This window comes from Nilaparvata lugens, chromosome 1, assembly GCF_014356525.2.
Source record: "Nilaparvata lugens isolate BPH chromosome 1, ASM1435652v1, whole genome shotgun sequence".
Lineage (NCBI taxonomy): Eukaryota > Metazoa > Arthropoda > Insecta > Hemiptera > Delphacidae > Nilaparvata > Nilaparvata lugens.
The window spans coordinates 32,375,143-32,388,136 of NC_052504.1; the positions used below are offsets into that span (position 1 = coordinate 32,375,143).

Genomic DNA, 12,994 nt, shown 5'->3' on the forward strand with positions numbered 1-12,994 from the left:
ATATTATGTTATAACAAGTATCCATTTTTTGCAGTTAGTTTTCATTCACGTTTCTAGTTCAACTATCGATTCTAATGTATTCAATTAAAGCATTCTATCATATTCTATCTTCTTATTCAATCATAAAACATATATTTTTATTATAATAACTTTTGATAATATTCTAGTACAAACTTGTATAACTGGCTTGACCATCAAAATGTCTTGCCGGCGCTTTGTGATATCGGTCAATGTAATCGCTTTTAAATTAGCGCGGTCTTGAGGACAATCAGTAGCACCAACGAAACCATAGAAACATTGATGCATTATGCAAAGATATTATTGGAATTATTCATGGAGTTTTTGATAGAACGTCGTTAGAATTACATTAATATTTTTTCTGTTGGAACTGTTAATTTTTTCTTAATCTACTCTAGTTTACAATGAATTAATACTCTAGTATACAATGAAACAAGCGTCTATTGGTTGGTCCGTCGTTATTCGGATGCCTGGCTACAACCGCTACATGTGGAATCCGGTCGTTGCTTGTCGGTTGTCGGTCGTTTAAAATTTAGTGATGTTGACACTGTTGATGTTCATGAATCAGAAATAAATTTATTATTAATTGATTAATGTTTTCGTGCTGGTGTGTATAGTGCTTACTATACCTTATTCAGTAACATATTTAAATATAACAAATACCAGCTCAACCAGTGATTTGTGTCTTCAGTGTCCAGTCCACTTCAGGCCTTCATGTTTACCTTCACGTTTCCCACAACCCTACATTGCTGGATTTTCTTATTAAACTTTGAACTAGTGATTCAAAATACGAATTATATCTTAATTGATCAGTTAGCAACTAAGTTCTGATTAAACACTTTTGCAATTCACATTAATATTCAGAGTTAAATGAATCAACAAGTGAGTACCATACCGTATTAGATATTTTAAACAAAGATTATTCATTTTTACTTTAACATTACATAATGATTATAAGTTGAGGTATAAAGAAGCGTTTATATTAGTCAAGTTTACTTGAATTAGAGTTCTGTATAAAATGAATGTATTTTGAAAACTTGTAGTTAAGTTAACAGAAACTTGAAATCTCTAACCACGGAATAATCATACAGTGCAATAAGCAATAGTGCTTCTTTCCTCTGTGCTCTAACAATGTAGATCTTTCTCCAGGTTTATAGATCTTTTGGGTTCAACTTAAATCTTAGATTCTTAGAAGTATCTACAATCCAACCTACATATATGAAAATGAGATAGGAAGGCACTTTATTATTTTGGGCCGCAGAATCCATCATTGACACTAAACATTGATCGATAGAGGTCAAGAAGAGTCCATCCATGTAGCCTATGTAACATTATCACATTGTTGTCTATTTCAAAGGTTTAGCTGAACAAATATGGGTTTATAAACAGTTCTCAGTCAATGTAGAATGTATAAAAAAGCTGAATAGAAATCCATGAAAAGTGCAATGAAAACTTTGATTATTCCTTCAAGGTTATGAAAACTAGAATTTACTTCAAGTTTTCAAAATTGTCCATTCAACTTGAACGTTAAAAAACATGAAATCAAGTGAATATGACTAAACTTGATGTAAACCCACTTGAGGGTTTGATTACAGTGAATGCGTGTATGTGAAAGTGCACGCTTGGTCATGCATGACCAAGCCCGCAGATAAGAAAAAAATCTGAAATCAGCTAAAAACAAGTCACAAAATGTGTGTTGTGAAAAAAATGTTGCATTGGCTCTTTCCAGATTTTGTTTTTCGGCTTATGCATCCGACGTGCACTTGCACAAACACGGACACGCACCCAATATAACCATAACCTAATTTTATCATTTAACAATTTTATCTATCAACCTTAGGGTATGATGACATTGGATGAGTGTATGTGCAAGAGTATATCCATAGCCACCTCTAATGCCCGGTCTACACGACAACGATATTAACGCAAACCTGCCAGGTTTGCGCTAAGTTTGCGTCGTGTAGACTGGAGATCGTTGTGAATTAATGAGGTTTGAAGGTTTGTGCTTTCTTCGATCAATCTCAGCCATGTTTGCGTCAATTTTTCTAGGAAACGATTATGTCTCATCTATCCATCAAAACCTAAATCGCTTCAAAATGAAGATAGAGAATTTGCGATTACAGATTCGGATTCAGCACCCTCAAATTAAATATGTGCGAGGTCAATTCTCAAAAATACTAAAAAACAAGGAAGATTTTTTAATGGATAATAATTATCTTATTTACTCTATAGTAATGTTATAGATATGGTTATTCACTCTTCACTTGATAACCAGTATTCTTAATTATTATTATTGATGAGAAAGAGGTGGAGGAGGAGTTGGAGAAGGTGGAAGAGGAGGAGTAGGTGGAGGATGAGGAATAGGGTGAAGAGGAGGAGAAGTAGGTGGAGGAGGAGAGGATGAGGATTGAAGGATGAGTAGGTGGAGGAAGAAGAGGAGGAGGTGGAGTGATTGAGGAGGAGGAGGAAGAGTAGGTGGAGGAGGAGGAGAGGATGAGGATTGAAGGAGGAGGTGGAGTGATTGAGGAGGAGGAGGAAGAGTAGGTTGAGGAGGAGGAGTAGTAGGTGGTGAAGGAGGAGGAGGAGTAGGTGGAGAAGGAGAAGGTGGAGGAGGAAGAGGAGGAGGTGGTGAAGTTGAGGAGAAGGAGGAATAGTTGTAGAAGGATGAGTAGGGTGAGGAGGAGGAGGAGTAGGTGGGGGAGAAGGAGGAGTAGATGAGGAGGAGTGGGAGGAGGGGTGGAGGGTTTAGGAAGTGAAGGATGAGGTCGTGGAGGAGAAGGAGGAGGAGGAGTAGATGGAAGAGGAGGAAGGGAGGAGGAGGAATAGGGTAATGAGGAGGAGGAGTAGGTGGGGGAGGAGGAGGAGGAGGAGGCTTGAGTTACTATAAATAATTCATCTCAAGTTTATAAACAATTCAAAGACTTCGTATAGAATTTATATATGGTTTAGTTTATAATACAGGTTTGTGTTAAAGTTGGTGTCGTGTGAACAGAGGTTTGAGCAAACTTGGCTCAAAGCCAGATTTGCGTAAACCTGGCATCGAGTCAAGTTTGCGCAAATATCGTTGTCGTGCATAATAAAAGGCCGCGGCATACGATATTGCAAAGTCGCAGCGCCTAGAATCTTATACATGATTGGTGAAAAAGATCAGCTGGTATTATTTTAAATCTTTTTCACCAATCATGTATTAGATTCTAGGCCTACACTGCGACGTTGCAATATAGTAGGCCGCGGCCTTGTATAAGAGGAGGCTATGGTATATCAGATCATGCATGAGCCGAAAAACAAAATCTGAAAACAACCATCAATATAAAACACATTGTGAATTATCTGTTGCTACACACACTGAACGCAACCAGCAATTGCACGCGTTCATGGTGAGTTTCTTGATGCTCTTTCCAGATTTTGTTTCTCATCTGCGCGCTTGGTTATGCATATACTTGCACATATACGCATCCAACGTGATCATGTCCTAAACCTTTGGTGCTTTAGCTATTTTAGTGTGTTGATTAGGCAACTTTATAGCCAAATTCATTCCATATCTTTAATTTTAATCATCAATGGTTCATGAAAGTTAAGTAGCCTAAGAGGTGTCTACATTGGCCAAGACTCTTCTTGATTCAAGTAACAGTAGGAATCAACTGGATTAAATGTAACAAGTGACAAATTACTTTAAAAAAATATGACGAATGACATAAAAGTGCCTCCAGCTATAGATTGATATAGTTGGTGTGAAGATGCATGCGCCTGGTAGCCAAGGGAGACCAGCAGCCTACTTGTAGTTGTAGAGCCAACTGCTCTGAATTTCATGAATAAATCTAAAAATTGCTTCTCGGTGGTTCTGAACCCACCTAAAGTCAGGCTCATCATCAGTCTCATTACCCACGTACAAGTATAGAGCTCATCTAGGCAAAAAAGTCAGCCTTCTATTGATGAACATAGGCTTATGTACGATTCCATGAGATTCACTTTTAAATGTTAGCATAATTATGAAGCATAATAATTATGAAGCATAATTATGAAGCATAATTAGAATTAGAATGCTCACAGTTTGAAGTAGGCTAAATTACCGTTTGCATCAGTATTGAAATTTCATCAGTATTGTAGTAGCCTATATGAAATATTGTGTTATAAAATTTTATTTTTTATTGAATTATTGGCTATTATTTTTATATTGTAGGTATATTTCACATTCAGGTTCTATTAAGATAAAAAATAGATGAAAGTCGGCTAAAATTATTGAAGTTACTCAATATTTTTTGTTAGAATGGAACTCTATTCTAATCCCTCAGGATTAGGGATGAAAATCAGAGAGATATTAAGTTAATTAAGTTATGACGCTTTTAAACATGTTATTTATATTTTGCATTACATGTATTAATACTAATACTGAGGGTAATGCTCACATAAGCTCTTTGGCTTGTGCGTGGTTAATGAGTGAGAGGGATGATGATAGATAGATAGATAGATAGATAGATAGATAGATAGATAGATAGATAGATAAATGACTTTTATTTACACTTTACAATAAAAGTGATGTGGGCGAAATTATGAGAGATGAAGACTACTTTTTAGGTAGTCGGAACCGACGGTTATCGTCTCCTCCGAAAGACGGGGTGGCGGCTGTATTCATGAGATTGTGCTGTGGTCAAAAACTTTTTGTCCCGGTCGAGATTCGAACTCTGGTTCTCTTGATTATTAGACCGGCGCGTTATCACTTACTCCAACGAGCCACCCAAATTTTTTCTACAAATATTTCGTTCTTTTAATCCATTCATTGTAATATATTGAATTGAACTGGTTTGAAAAAAATGGCTATACTCTTCCTATAGGCTAGTTCAATTTTTTTCAGTATTCGGTCATAAAAACTTGACAAAATTTTAAGTTTATAAGTATAACACATATTAAACCCCAAAAACTCATCTGAATGTCACGACAGCATCATTGATTGTTTCTTCTTTGACCTATTTTTTTAATACCGTATTGATTTCCCACTCAATTTATTATTTCAATTGTTTTCAGATGCCCTCCAATTCTCATCTTCCAACTGACATTGTCGCTGGATTGAGACTAACCATGATAAAAACCGGTGTTTTCTATTGTGAAAGCACTGTTCGACACATGAGATGAGAATAGTGTTGCACAGTAATAAAACTAATTTCGCAAATGCATAAGAGAATTTTGACAATACATAAGAAGGTAAAATGATTTTTCAATCTCCTAGAAATTATCTGATTCAAGACCGCATTCTTGATAGTTTGTCTTGTTTTGATGGAAAGCCTCATGTATTTATATCGGTGCACTTTCAAAAGCTGCTCCTCTCAATTTATATAGTTGAACAATTGACCTTATGTACAACGTTTCAGGCTCTTACTACATTAGGCCACCAGGTTGGGTCGCAGTTGGGACACCAGAGAGCCACTAGTGGCGGGAGACACTTGGTGTCCCACTGGTGGCCCACTGTAATACGAGCCTCATGGGAATTATAACATTTACACTGTCAGCCCAAAAGTAGAAGAGACGCAAGTTTAGCGCAGACAATGGGCGGTGTGAATAAAAACGAGTAGGACAAGTAAATACTTGAATGACAAGTAAACGCCAAAATTGAAGTGAATAAAACAAGTATTCACTCTCACTCGCTAGTAAATACTTGAGAGGCTAGTAAACCCCCGAAAAATCCCAATTTTGGTGTGAATAAACGCAAGTAAATACTTCTGTAGCAAGTAAATACTCGTCCATTCGCAAGTCAACCCTACCCCAGACTTGCAATCGTACTTGTACACGAGAGTTGGCTGCATTTATGAACCTGAATGGTGTAAAACGTTATAGAGACCGGCGTGATATAAGTCCCGATCTATCTAAGGGACTATTACGGTTTGAGAGCGAAAACGTAGATTTTCTCACTTTGCACTTTCTTAATGAAAACACTGATGCAAGGGGTGGAGGATTAACTGCAAGGAAAAAGATGGAAATTTTTCTGAGATACCTTAGTGATCCAGGATTCCATGGTGTTGCCAACGACATGGGGGTTGAAAGAAGTACCGTCAGCAGAACATTTTCAAGTCTATTGGATAAAATTGTGTCGAAGTCTGAAGATTGGATTAAATTTCCACGCACTATTGAAGATATGGATCTGACCAAGGCAGATTGGGCTTCAAAATTTTGCATTCCGACTGCCATTGGTGCTATAGATTGCACTCACGTGCAATCGGCGTTTAGCGGCGAAAACAGAACAAGTCACAACAGGAAATGATGCGTGGTAGTCTGTGTGGCGCTACAAGTATTTACTTGCCTTTCTTGTGAATTCAGTTGTCTCGCGAGTAAATACTTCCTAGTAAACCCTCGGGTTGGCGAGTACATGGTCACAAGTAAACTCGATGCTTTATTCACATCGGTTTACTTGGAGTTTGAATACTCGTTACACTTTACTTGTAAGTAAATACTCGTCGTACTCGTTTTTATTCACACCGCCCAATGAATGATGAGGAAAATTTTGGTGTCGGGGGAGAAGACTTGTATATAAAATATTTGTTGCGTTTCTCATTGTACAGGGTGCGACATCATAATTTCCCTTTTTCAATACTTCATGAAACGCATAGTAAGAGTCAGATAAGTTTTATTCTATTTTCAGAATGTAGGTATGTATTTAAAGTTTTGAAGAGTATATCATGAAGGTGACATTCTCCAATCTAAACAAACTTAGTACCTGTTTTAAGTATTTGATATCACACTTTCAAGTATTGCAGGCGTAATTTTGGCAATTTCCACCTGTATGTTGTTCTTGAATCAGAGAGGGTCTTTGGACGGTTCACATAGATCGATTCGGCCATTGCAAATTGCCTCTCATTGGGATAAGGCATTCTGGGAACTTCATTCTAGTCAGCCATTCTGCATATTGTATCCATTTTGTTTGGATGTAAATGAAGGTCTTTGTGAAGAATCCTCCTCACAGAACGATCGTAAAGTCCAAGGGCAGACGCATATTTGCGTGTTGAACGCCTTGGACACTGCAAAATTTAAGCTATCGTTCAATTAAACCGAAGCCGAAAAGCGCACTGTGATGCAACCACTGAACAACCACTCGAAAAGGCCTCAACGGCTAATGAACGCTCGCTGTTCCAATGCATGATGGCGATTGAACTGTGCAAGAACAAAACTTTAAAACGACGCCTTTCGAAAGTGACTACTAGCACTCCGCTATGTTATCAACTAACTGAATAGTGCACATTTCAAAAAAGGAAATTATGATGCCGCACCCTGTAAAAATGTTGATATTAGGTTTTAGTGCCTCTGTGCATCCCCTGAAATTTGATACCTACAAACCTATACTATTTATAATTTACGACAATATGACTCAAAACATTATTATATTTTCAAATTTGTGTTCAACGTTATAAAAGAAAATCTAATCATGAAAACGGCGAATATTGCTTTTTGTCCTGTTATAATGTTCTGAAATACGCTTATGGAAACTTTTCAATATTGGGGACATATATTAGACTCAAATATTTTTTGGAAGTAGTGCTTCTTTTGGGAGTAGTGAGTGTCAGTTGAAAGTTATCGATGTAAAACATTTTCTACATGTGAGCCTTTTCGTAACAACTGGAATGCATTCTCCTAAAATTGATATTCTGATAAATCAAGTACCTAATTTATTCGATAATCATTATCTTGAATAATTATCCTCAATTTTGTGAGTTCATTCGCTACCCCCAAAGATTTGAACTCTGGGCTTTCATATCTGGAAAATGAAAAATGGTTTTCCTTGCAAAGTTGTTTCATTTTGGTAACTTAATAGTATCCACATCAGAATACTTTGGAAAATGGCACCAATAAAAAAGTTCTAAAAGCGTGGTGCACAACCTTGAAAAATGAATATCTGCTTGACTAGAAAAATTCAATTGAAGAGAGATTTAAATGGTATTATCTCTATGAGGTTTCTATTCCTACTCGTATAATGCATGTTACAGAAAAAGTTATTCCATTCTCAAAATAACTCAAATTTAGTTAATCTTTTGGAATTAACATTGCTAGACTAATTTCATGAATAATAAAGCTGTTTTCCCTGTGCCCTTCAAAGATGGACACTGGACTGAGACCGGGAAAAACAGGAAGCATCACAGAAATTTGACAACACCAAGCAACAAGCCATTTGTAAATTTCAAAGGCCATCAATATGGAGTGGACCAAATAGAAAGCTGGAGCATCTACCACCTCCTATGCTCTGACCTCTGCTACTCCAGACGCCAGAGCAAGGGTGATGAAGGAAGCTTCATGACCAAAATGACATCTGAGCAAGAAGCAACCTCTAGTAGAGGAGGAGCCTGCCTGCTTCCTTGTTAAAAAGGCGGCAAACCAACAAGCCGGACAGCAGCCAGAATCCTACCCAAAGGCTTTCAAGATAGTAAGTGAATATATAAGCCTTAGAAGAATTACTTATTCACAACATGTGAACAGTTTTTTCTTTGAATATTATTGTCAAATATCCAAATGTCAAAGCCATCCTTTGTCCTACCTCTGAATTGTCAATTGATGCAGTGAAAGGACTATTTTTCCAGAATAGACCCACAATTTAGTTTGTTTCAACTATTGTTTATATGGGGTCAACAATCCCAGTAACTCTAGTGGAGTCAATCAATGGCTTTTCAAAAACAATTTTTTAACTATCAATATTTTCCTCGACATTTTTAATATCATATTGTATTTCAGAAATGGAAATTGCTTGAATTTCAAACAAACACATGAACAGCTAAGTCATAACTATCGCCATAAGTGACAATGGCTATGACTTATTACAGTTTCAGAGCTATGGGGTTTATATATATTTGGTCTTGAATTGCTGTGTGAAGTCCACGTGGCAATGTATTCTAACAATGATAAATTATTTCTTTCAGTTGATGATGTGATAAAACGTGGGACAGATGAGTTGGTCCGAACTACCCAGCTCTACATGGATAGAAAACCTACAACTAGTATTTCAACTCGGCATCAACTAGTTGCTCTAATCTCGTATACTTCTAAGTGGATACTTATCTTCTGATATTTCAATAAAAAGGTATAAAATTATTATATAAAAAATACTTCGTGTAGGTTTTGTATCGTCCATTTGATAGTCTAGTAGAAATTGTTGATTTTGATTAATATTGTTTTGTAAGTACAATTGGCCGTGGTTTGGGCATTGAAATGCATCAGTCAGTTGTATGAAATTGCGACATTCTCATGCAAGCCCATGCGACTGAATAAATATATTGGTGGGAGAAAAATGCATCTGCTTATGCTAGTAGTGTTGTCTCATTGGATTATTCAGTTAGATGGACTTGCATGAGATCAATTACACAAAATCTGGCAACGTGGCATTCAACTCACATATTATAATGTCGTTTCAACACCGCTAGTCTCATTTTACTTTACAACACCGCTAGTCTCATTTTACTTTACAACACCGCTAGTCTCATTTTACTTTACAACACCGCTAGTCTCATTTTACTTTACAACACCGCTAGTCTCATTTTACTTTACAACACCGCTAGTCTCATTTTACTTTACAACACCGCTAGTCTCATTTTACTTTACAACACCGCTAGTCTCATTTTACTTTACAACACCGCTAGCCTCATTTTACTTTCCATTTTACTTTTCAACTCTTGAAAAATCTAATTTCATCTTGTGAGGAATAGACTCACATTTAGAAAATAATTGATGTCATTAAATGTGGTATTCTCTTAAACATAATTATTCCCACTTTGCAATAAATTAATGAATATAAGCAGTACAGTTTTGGACACCTGTTAATCAATGCTATTTTTAACCGAATTTGGTTTCCGTACTTGAAAAACCTGTAGCTGCTTCAACTAGAACATTCAATTATAAGATGAACATTCAAACTGAACTGCCTGATTAAATTGATGCACTATTTGGTACGTAATGTTAAGATTAACAAATTACACTATTGCTGATCTTAAGCATAATAATGATTAAACTGAGTCTAATTTTCCCTTGAGGTATTGGGCATAGTTTCCGCCATCACATACCAATGCAGTTCGGTTGGTATGAATAACTTGTGTTTGGGAAATTTTGTCCTTAGAGGGGAAGGGTCTTGCTTTCAAAAAAGGCTTATTGAAAAGTGTCAACCCAAACAGTGAACCCCCGTGGACACGCCAGTCTTAGTTATTGTTGAGCAAAAAGCAAGTAGGTCAAATATCTGATAAAAATAGATATTCAGTTTAATATAATAGTTGAAATAATTCTAAAAAAATTAAAAATAAAATTATATTTACAATTTGTAAATCTAGTCAAAATATAATAAATTGCAAATTGTCAACTTATATAATTTATTTAATTTTTTCTTATATGTAAATCATTAAAATGATAGGAAAAGAAAAAAGAGGTTGACCTTGTACTATTCCTCTTCCAAATCTAGATGAGGTTACACAATCATGGTCCGAAATAGGTTGTATTGTAGGCCTAGTTGTTCACTTAACATTTTTATTCCAAAAATATTTTCACTACGCAGTAGATTTTCCAATGTGGATATTTCAAAATCATTCATAGAAGAAATAATATTATATTAATTATCACTAGAATAGGAAATATTCACATATTGAAGGAAATTTTACGACCTTAAAAAACAAACTTACATGATTACAAAAGTATTTGTGTAGTTATCCAATAGCATTTGAAAGTAGTTATCCATTCTTATTTTTCACTAATTTATATAAGTTATAATAAAAAGACGTATCTATTAATTAATAATTTGGTTAAATATTATTTAAAAAAAAGAAAAAAACTCCATATTCCAACTGACTTTGTATTGGTGAACTTTCCACCAAATATATATTATAATAATTCTATTTTTCCCAAAATCCCTTACAATCTTGTGAATGACTCTGGCATGTCTTACTTCACACACACCTCGAATGAAGAACTTGTCAAGTTGGTTGTCTACTGTCCAGAATAACTTTTCATGTATTACTTTAGACACCTCAGTTGGCATCAGCCGCACTAGTTGCTGCTACTGCTAACAACTAGCATAGTATAATATAGTGTTCACCTGTCATTATAATCACACCTCAAAATCAATTTTCGCTTATCAAAAATTCTATTTTCATTCGTCTATTAGATCTAGATATTATTAGACCATGTCATGGAAAGTATAATTAAATTGAACTGCTGATTGAAATTTCTTCTAACCTATTCATTAAAGCCCTTACATTTATTTGCATAAGAGAACATAGTTTCAATTTGTATACCCTGCAGGCTCCAGGTGTAGCCTTCGGACACCCTTAATTACAAAATAAGCATGATTATAATTTTCATAGCCTTTGCAAGTCATTGCTCATTATATGTACAGAACTTTTAACAATGTATTAATGATTTATTCAAATTTAGTATTTTCAATAAATTGAATTAAAATTCTTAAACTATTATTTTTTAAATAACATTTGAATGAGAATCAACAATCGCATTAAATCTAGTGGAGTTAATCAATGGCTCTACAAGAATAATTTTAATTATTAACTGATTAGATGAATCTTGTAAACTTTTAAAGTAATAATTTTTCTTCAGTTTTCCTCTAAGTTTCTTCAACTTTTTTATTTGTCACAGGTCAGGTGCATTTGAGTGTAGAAAAACTTGGAGAAGAAAGGGCTGTTTTATTTCTGCTGTTGTCTTTGATCACGTATGCATGTCTTCACTACAACTCGTCAGTCATGGAAAGTGCTATTCCACTAGAGGAGACTGCAGTCTGTTTCACATAGCATGAAATGTTCAGGGATACCACCTCTAGCCTATCAACATCATCGTCATCATCAACATCATCGTCATCACCAACATCATCGTCATCATACGACTTTTACAGTGCTGTAAACGGTAACAAATTTTTAAGTTTAATATTCAAGATTTCCAAATGTATTTCTTGATTCAGTTTCATCAAGTAATTTGAAATTCATCAATGTTATTGTATCATGAAAGTTTAAAATATTCATAAGTCGTTTGAGAAACACCTCATCTCAAAGGAAATTTCAATATTTTAAAAGGTCACTTTTTACAAGTATTCTAATTGCTATAAGCATTGAAATAGAAAAGAAAAATCATTTTATACTAAGGAAAATTGAAAAAGATGTCGGAGAAGTGTTGTTTCTCAGAAGATTGTCATCTGACATGATAGATTGATTGATTACATTTTTTTTATATCGAATACTAATGTCATTAGCAACGCCAGAAAAATCATTTTAAAATATAAATATACATTTTAAAACATTTTAATATATATATTCTTGTTCTGATGACCAGGCGGGATTTTTGAATTCTTATAACTTACTCTCCAGTGTTTCAAGTTGGAGGGTGCAGTATTCTTGAATTCATGTTGGTCGTATTTTCAAGCATACTTGTTTACAAGTATACTGTTGAAATTCTGAAACAGTATATTATATTCCCGAGCGGCTTATAATATAATATTGATAACTGAATTCAATACCTCAACCAGAAATTTGATCAACTCATGAAATATGAGTTGTATGATATTACATACTTAATAGTGGACGATAAAAATTTATACATATTTTTAAATATTTTATTGTGTTCAAAATACCAGCCAACAAATATTTATCATCTGCGATTCAAATCTGAAATGCACGAGTTGGAGTCAGCCATTGTTGATAGTCGGCCAGCTGATAATTGTTACAACTTTTGCCGATAGATAGCGCAATTGGCAGTGGCAACTAGACGACCGGTTTTTAGGTTTTAGATTTTAGGTTATGTTGTAAAAGAAAACATTGTCACCAATAACGTGAGTTATTAAAATTATTTGATTTGCAGTTTCTATAAAAAAATATAGGTGAAGTAAAAATGTTGTGTACATCACGAGTGAAAAATGCTTTTTCTCCCTCAGGGAAATTGTTCAAACTTTTCCCCTCAGGGAGAAAAAGCGGTACTTTTCACTCTAGATATACAAATAACTATTATTTCAACTGTTTTT

General features: G+C 35.0%; 1 protein-coding gene across 6 annotated transcripts in view; it reads left to right on the forward strand.

Moving 5' to 3' along the window:
- Positions 1-498: 498 nt before the first annotated feature.
- The window catches only part of LOC120350882 (protein ANTAGONIST OF LIKE HETEROCHROMATIN PROTEIN 1-like), a 121,774-nt gene continuing 109,278 nt past the window's right edge, over positions 499-12,994 (forward strand). For 3 of the 6 annotated variants that reach the window (XR_005571079.1, XR_005571078.1, XR_005571080.1), the window contains exons 1-5: positions 499-900; positions 5,041-5,217; positions 8,099-8,422; positions 8,913-9,073; positions 11,623-11,886. The gene's annotated coding sequence lies outside the window, so the exon portion shown is untranslated. Of the gene's footprint in view, positions 901-5,040; positions 5,218-8,098; positions 8,423-8,912; positions 9,074-11,622; positions 12,499-12,994 lie in introns of those variants that run through there. The other 3 variants (XR_005571083.1, XR_005571084.1, XR_005571081.1) reach the window with 2 other exon arrangements.